We start from the raw sequence: 7,864 nt of genomic DNA, 5'->3' as shown, positions 1-7,864 counted from the left end.
ATATGAAAAGGATAACTAAATCCTATATACCAGCTGAAAATGCTCCAATTCGAATTGATGTTCTAGTCGGACAAAGAGCCATCGAAATAAATTCACGTCAGAAGCATGTTAGGCCTGTCGGTTCTAAAGACAAAAATCTTCAAAAAAGAAAAGAGGTAAATACTATTTCTATTGAAAAAGATAAAGACATATTAAAGACTCCTGCAGTTGTCCAAAATTCAGATATAGTTTCGACGCCAAAAGATGTTCAAGTACCTGAAAATTGCGAAAATGACGAGATCTCCATAAATTGTATCTTTACAAGAGACAAATGGGACCGAAATAAGACAATTGTCAATGAAATATTTGCATAGAACGTGGCACTAAATATCATGTATGAAAGTAAGGATCTTGATCCAAGAACAGTCGAAGAATGTCGACAAAGAAATGATTGGCCAAAATGGGAAGAAGCTATGAAGGCTGAGTTAGACTCACTTGCAAAACGTGAAATCTTTGGACCTATAGTCCGTACACTAGAAGATGTAAAACCTGTTGGATACAGATGGGTATTTGTGAGAAAATGAAATGAGAAAAATGAAGTTGTATACTACAAAGCTCGACTTGTGGCACAAGGTTTTTCACAAAGGTCTCTCCTGTAGTGGATGCAATAATATTGCATTATTTGGTCAGTTTATCCGCATACCATAAACTACATATGCATTTAATGGATGTGGTAACAGTCTACTTATATAGATCATTAGATCGTGATATCTATATGAAAATCCCTGAAGGATTAAAGATATCTAAATCGTCCAATGAATATTCACAGGGGTTATACTCAGTCAAATTGCAAGATCTTTATATGGTCGAAAGCAATCTGGACAAATGTGGTACAATCGTCTTACAGAGTATCTGGCCAAAAACGGATTAAAGAATGATGATATCTGCCCATGTGTTTTCATAAAGAAATTTGCGTCTGGCTTCATTATAATTGCTGTGTACGTTGATGATTTAAATATCATTGGAACCCCTGAAGAGATTTCAGCGATATAAAAGTTCTAAAAGAAGAGTTTGAGATAAAAGATCTTAGAAAGACTAAATTTTGTCTCGCCTTGCAGATCGAGCATACAAAAAATGGGATCTTTATTCATCAAACAATATACACAGAAAATATTTTGAAGAGATTTTATATGGATAAGTCACATTCCTTGAGTACCCCAATGATCGTAAGATCTTTAGATGTGGAAAATGATCAATTCCGTCCTAAAAAAAAAATGAAGATATCCTTGGTCCTGAAGTACTATATCTTAGTGTCATTGGGGTACTAATGTATCTTGCTAATAATACACGACCTGATATATCATTTACTGTGAATTTATTAGCAAGGTATAGTTCCTCTCCAACCAAAAGACATTGGAATGGAATCAAATAAATCTTTCGATATCTTCATGGGACGGTTGATATGGGATTGTTCTATCCATATGGATCCAAGTCACAAACAGTTGGCTATGCAGATGTAGGATACTTGTTTGATCCACATAAAGGAAGATCTCAAACATGATACTTATTCACATATGGTGATACAGTCATGGAGGTCAACGAAACAGACGATAGCAGCAACATCTTCTAATCATGCTAAAATACTAGCGATACATGAAGCAAGTCGCGAGTGTTTTTAACTCAAGAGTTTGATCCAATATATTCTATCATCATGTAGACTGATTGATCATAAGATAGCTCCAGCTGTCCTGTTTGAAGATAATACAGCATGCATTGCGCAATTTAAAGGCGGATACATCAAAGGTGACAGAACAAAGCATATTTCTCCCACATTCTTCTTCACTCATGATCTTCGAATCAAAGAACAATTGATGTGCAACAGATCTGCTCAAGCAATAATCTGGCAGATCTATTTACAAAGTCACTTCCAAAATTCTCATTTGAAAGATTGGTACATCAGATTGAGATGCGTCGATTTCGAGACATTAAATAATGTTGACAAGAGGGGAGACTATACTCTTTTTTTCTTGGTCAGATTTTGGTCCCTAATGGATTTTTCTTAACAAGTTTTTTAACGAGGCAGTCCCAATCTCAAAGGATATTATACTCTTTTTTCTTCACAATTTTTTTTATGGGATTTTTTTATTAAAATTTTAATGAAGCATAATTTTAAATGGTCATTCAAAGAAAAGTGTTGTGATAAGGGATGAGTTAGATGTCCATTAATACTTGGACGGCTCAGTTTCTCAATAAAAGAAGGCTTTAATGAAATTTGAAAAATCAAAGCCTAATACGTGTATAGTTAATAACACACAGAGAAATAATAATAACAAATACTTTTTTCTCTCTCTTTACATTGCAATAATATATAAAATTTTCTTTTCTTTTTGTAGATTTTTTTAAATTACAATATATTAGTAAATATATAAATTACTTATAGAGTTATGCTACGAGTACAACAAAATTAGCCACCAATATAAAATACATACTAAAATATAAATACACATTAAAAATAAATTAAATTATACATATATTTATACAAATACATTGATAGCTGATTCTAGTATCTAATTTTAATATACAAATAATATTTTTATTACTTATATTATAATAAGATAAGATAATTATATTAATAAATATTAATATTCTCTCTTTTTATTTATTTTTTTTATTTTATATTATATCTTCCTTGTTTATTTATTTTAAACAATAAAGTAATTTTTGGAAGTTATGAAAGGGTTCAGTTTTCCTTTTGGACGCGACGGTTTGTCATTTAAGACGAGGAAGGTAGCGGCGGACGGGGAGTACAACAAACGCAGAGAATGGCGGAGGATGGCGGAGTAGCCACAATAACTGGAAGGAATGAACACGAAGAAAGAGAAGACGAAAGAGAAACACCGAAAGAGAAGAAAGAGATGTCTCCATGGGAGCAGCACTCGGCGGTGATTAAGCTTCCCCGGTTCGACTACAACGCCCCCTCCTCTCTCCTTCATGGCTCCCATTCGGGCTTTCTTATCACTTGTACTATCAGTCAGTTACTTCCTTCTCTTCTCTTCTTTCTCCATTTCCCCACTGTTCAGTTAGCTCTCTTTTCTATATATATACCAATTTGGAATCATGTTTTACAGAACGGGAGAAAAGCGCTACCAAGGAAGCAATCTCTATACTCCACAAGGTTCCCCCTTTCTTTACCCTCTTCTCTTCACCGTTATTATTCTCATGTTTTAATGTTAAATGCTATTAATAATCAAAAGAAAATGCTACATGCACACACAAAAAGTCATTATTTGTGTAAATTTATACACGTTGATTCACATATTTTTCTAACTAAATAATTAACTACTGGAATAATCAGCCATAGTAGAATAATCAAACTTTTTTTTAGTAGTATAATAAAAAAAAAAAGATTGAGATGTCAAATACAGATTTCTATACGCAGTGGCGGATTGGTGACTGATTTTTTATGTAAACGTAGCATGATTGGGTAGCAAATAATGATTCTCTGTACAATTCATTCATTAGAGAGATTGGAGTATATTAATGCACAAACAAGATCTTCTAACTTTTCATACAGTTTGCCAGGCCCTTCAGCAAGGGTTCTTATAACAGTTTGAACAACCTTGAAGATGATAATGCTTCTAAGAAAAGAAGGGTATGCACAGAAGATGATGCTGAGGAGTGTTTGGACAACAAGGAAAAGGAAACAGCCTCTGCCACTGCTAACTCTGGAGATGGTATTGAGTATATATAGTTGGACCTTCTTTTTTTCGTCTTCCAGTTTTGGGAGGGAGAAGAAGGTAGTGTTTTTGGTTTGTTGAACTGAAAATTCATGGCCTCAATGGTGGCAGGTAAGCTTTTAAGCGGGAGCGGTAATAGAGCAAAGACAGACTCCGAGGAGTTCCTGGTCTTTCCCTAGTTAAGCTTACAAGGAGTGGTTTGCTTCTCTTTACATTTCCGGAGGACGCATTGCCGGACACTGTTGATATTGTGTCAAATATCATTCAAGCTTATGAATCAGGGAGTGTTAAATCACCAGCGTAAGTAAATTTGCTTATGCTTTTAGTGTTAGTTCAAAATGTCGTGTTCATGGTTCTAGGAAGTAAATGGTGGTGTGGATTTATGCCATTCCCTTCTGGCCATGGAAGAAAATGAAGACGTATTTCTTGAAGAAAAGCTGAGCCAAGATTTTTGTTCAAGAAAACACTGATTGACTTTATGATCCTAAGTGGTTAAACAAGTTTGATACTTGGTTGACCTTCCACTGATACATTTGTTCAGCCTTCAAGCCCTAACAACCATTGATGCAGTAACTTTAAGCTTTTGAAACGATTGATAAAAATGTGGAATTGCATATCTTGCTTCTAATTTTTGTTGAGTGGGCATATTAGGTTTGCGAATGGAGACTAGAAAAGTCTTTTAGTGAGTGATTTCAGTTCACGTCTTTTCTGGCACTAATGGTGAGCATATTTTCTCTGCAGCTGGTGCCATCACATTTTCCCAATCCAGGCTACCTGTGGTTTAAATGAGAAAGAGCTGCAAGAAGTAGTATCAATGCTAGTTAAAAAGTTTGTGGATGATAAACAGAACATACTTGAACGACCTGTAAAGGTGCAATACAATATTACCTTTCTGATGCAAATGAGCCTCACCTCATGATAAGTCCTGTACTCATCAACAAGTCTTGATATTTGTAGATGAATTAAAATCTTAAACCAATCTCATACGATATAAGTTTTAGACAATCAAAGTCCATGTTTAGCAGTATTGTATTTTATTCTGTAGTTTGCTGTTGGGTACAACCGAAGAGGAATTGAAGAAATGAAGTCTGTGAAAGAAAAATCAAAGGATTCCAATGCATTCAGTTTGCTAGACCGCAATAAGTGCTTTGGCATAGTGGCTTCTGCAGTCAATGATGTGGTGGGAGATTCAGTAGTTGACCTCAGGACTCCAGAGGTAAACATGTTGTACGCCCCAAACATAGTCTAGCTTGTGCTACTCACATTTGCGCATACTCTCAGTATTGACTCTATTGTTGCAGCTGTGTGTTCTTGTCGAAGTGCTCCCCATTTCCGGAGTTCCAAATGGGTCGATAGTGGTTGCTGTCTCTGTCCTCCCTAGGAACCTTGTTAGTACGAAGCCTCGGCTCTGCGTCAGGGCCTTGAATTCAAATACAAAGGAAGGGTCTATGGCTGAATGAGAAGTGCCGGTGATTCTTTCAGATGGCTTATGCTGGAATACATGGCGCATCCCTTATGACTCTTTGATACAACAAAAAGTAGCCCCTCTCAAACTCGGCTGAAGGTACGAGCAATAGCCTAACAAATTATTCTGACTCTGTTAACAAGTAGAACCTGCTGTCAATTTTGCACCCATTTATAATGTGGCTATTATGTCAATTGAATGTGTTTTTCGAAAACAAAACTGAAATACAATGGAACCCTATTGTCTTGTGATACATGAGTGGGTTTATATGTTGTACTTCACCAATTTCAATATCTTATGGTATATTGATGAAACCAAAAATAGTTTGCATCTGATATAGAATTTTCTGATATGCATGATGTATAGTCAATTTAGTAGTCCAGGTGTAATTAAACCATGTTAGAAAGCTTATTTCTTACAAGCTGAGGTCCATAAATTTGACAATTAATGTGGTAATAAGCATGTGGTGCAGTATATATTTGTTTATTACTTTGTTTAATTGTCATAATCCATAAGTTAATTGTTACCGTTATGCTACATGCTTCAACTACTAAGTCTAAACAAGTTGGTCCAAACTCAACGAAAATTAGTTTCATTAGTGAAAGTGTGGATACACGCTCCAACTACATAGAACGTTCCCGCGCTCCTCCTCCTCATTTGTGTGTTTCCTCCTCATCGTCGTTCTTTTATTGCTAGCCGCTGCGTTTTTTTTCTTTTCCTCTTCCTCCTCCTAGTGATTTTGCAGTATTATGTGTTTCTTCTTCTTTTTGTTTGATTTTTTCTTGTTTTTATTCTTGTTAAGAGAGTAAAACCAGAAGAATCATGAGAAGGTAAAACAAGAAGAAGATGAACAAGAAAAGAAGATAATAATGAAGAAGAATGAGGAGGAGATGTTTTGAGTTATGCAGAATATATTAGCTAGATTTAAAATTTACATGCATGTGTTTTTGTGATTGATTGAATCTTGTTTGTGTGCTTCTTGTGAACTGAGTTTGTTTGTGTATCATCATCATTGAGTAACTTCGGTGCATTCTGGATTTAGATAAGGTGCATTTGGTTTGTGCTTGTTTTGAACTGAGTTTGTTTGTGTGTCGTTATCATTAAGTAATTTCGGTGCATTCTGGATTTAAATAAGGTGCATTTGGTCTAATTGAATTGGATTTTATGTAATTAGTTCATGCAAGTTAATTGTAGTATTTCTGGTGTCATTTAAGCCATATTAATGACTTTTTTTGGATTTAAAATTTACATGCATGTATTTTTGTGGATGATTGAATCTAGTTTGTGTGTTTGTTTTAAGTTGAATTTGCTTGTGTGTCATCATTATTAAGTAATTTCGGTGCATTATGGATTTAAATAAGTTGCACTTGGTCTTTTTTTTTTACTGAGTTTGTTTGTGTGTCGTCGTCATTAAGTAATTTCGGTGCATTCTGAATTTAAATAAGGTGCGCTTGGTTTCATTGATTTAGATTTGGTTAATTAGTTCATGCAAGATAATTGTAGTACTTCTGGTGTCATTATTGATAACTTTTTTGGATTTAAAATTTACATGCATGTATTTTTGTGGATGATTGAATCTAGTTTGTGTACTTATTTTGAACTGAGTTTGCTTGTATGTCACCATTATTAAATAATTTCGGTGCATTCTGGATTTAAATAAGGTGCATTTGGTCTGTGCTTGTTTTGAACTGAGTTTGTGTGTCATCATCATTAAGTAATTTCAGTGCATTCTGAATTTGAACTGTTCTACGTATAAAAAGAAGACGACGATAATGACAATAACAATAACAATGATGATGATAGAGGAGAAAGAAGAAAAAGAAGGAGGATATCAAAGAAATTCATATGAGAAAAGGAAGAGGAGGAGATGGAAATGGAGGTGGTGGTGTAGTGGTAGTGACGACGACGATAATGAAAGAGAATGAGAAGGAAAAGGAGAAGAAGCTGGAAAACGATTATAACAATTTAATTGGACTTGATTAAGTATTTTATTTACTTGATTGTAAAGTTTTAATCTAATTGTTATGTATATCTACTGTTTTCATATGAGAACACGCAATATAAGCGACTTAATAATAATGTGAATCTGGTTTTGAAAAATGAGAGAAACAATAAACATTATGTTTTGTAACTTGTAAGTTACAACTATAGCATATTAGCATCATGGAATTTTGATTGATTTAAAAATTAATATATAATATTTGAATTTGTAAGCGGAGAGTTGCCTTATCTTTTATCAAAATCCACTCTATTTTTATTCTTCCAAATTACAGAGAGAAACTGAATTATCATATCAACATATGTAAGTATTACAGCATAGGATTCAACTGGTTTGCATTTTTCTCATATCAACTGTATTCTCTATTTTGTTGGAAACCACATAGATTTAACACAAGAAATAGCAGTCTCACAAGGGATGTGTGAACAAGGAAGATCACAGATGATTTCGACAATAATGCAAAACCCCCCTAAAAATTACCATGCATCAAAACACACAAGATTTCTCAATATTAAATGATATTATTATCAAGGACCAAAACTACATGGTCCAATTATTTTCAGCTCAATATCAAATATCAAACCATATTCAGCAATAAACAAGCAAATCATATTCCTTCAGCTTAATCAGTGGCTCTAGGGATGATCTCAATCTTGTCACCAAGCTCAACCTGTTGCCACTCCA

At 34.3% G+C, this 7,864-nt stretch overlaps 1 pseudogene; it reads left to right on the top strand.

Annotated features, from left to right (window-relative positions):
• The first annotated feature begins 2,683 nt into the window (after positions 1-2,683).
• LOC112777679 (uncharacterized) lies at positions 2,684-5,523 on the top strand (annotated as a pseudogene).
• The last annotated feature ends 2,341 nt before the right edge of the window (positions 5,524-7,864 follow it).

Source organism: Arachis hypogaea, chromosome 19, assembly GCF_003086295.3.
Source record: "Arachis hypogaea cultivar Tifrunner chromosome 19, arahy.Tifrunner.gnm2.J5K5, whole genome shotgun sequence".
In the NCBI taxonomy this organism is placed as follows: domain Eukaryota; kingdom Viridiplantae; phylum Streptophyta; class Magnoliopsida; order Fabales; family Fabaceae; genus Arachis; species Arachis hypogaea.
Note: the sequence above shows the minus strand (reverse complement) of the source record. Positions and strands in the feature narration are given on the sequence as shown.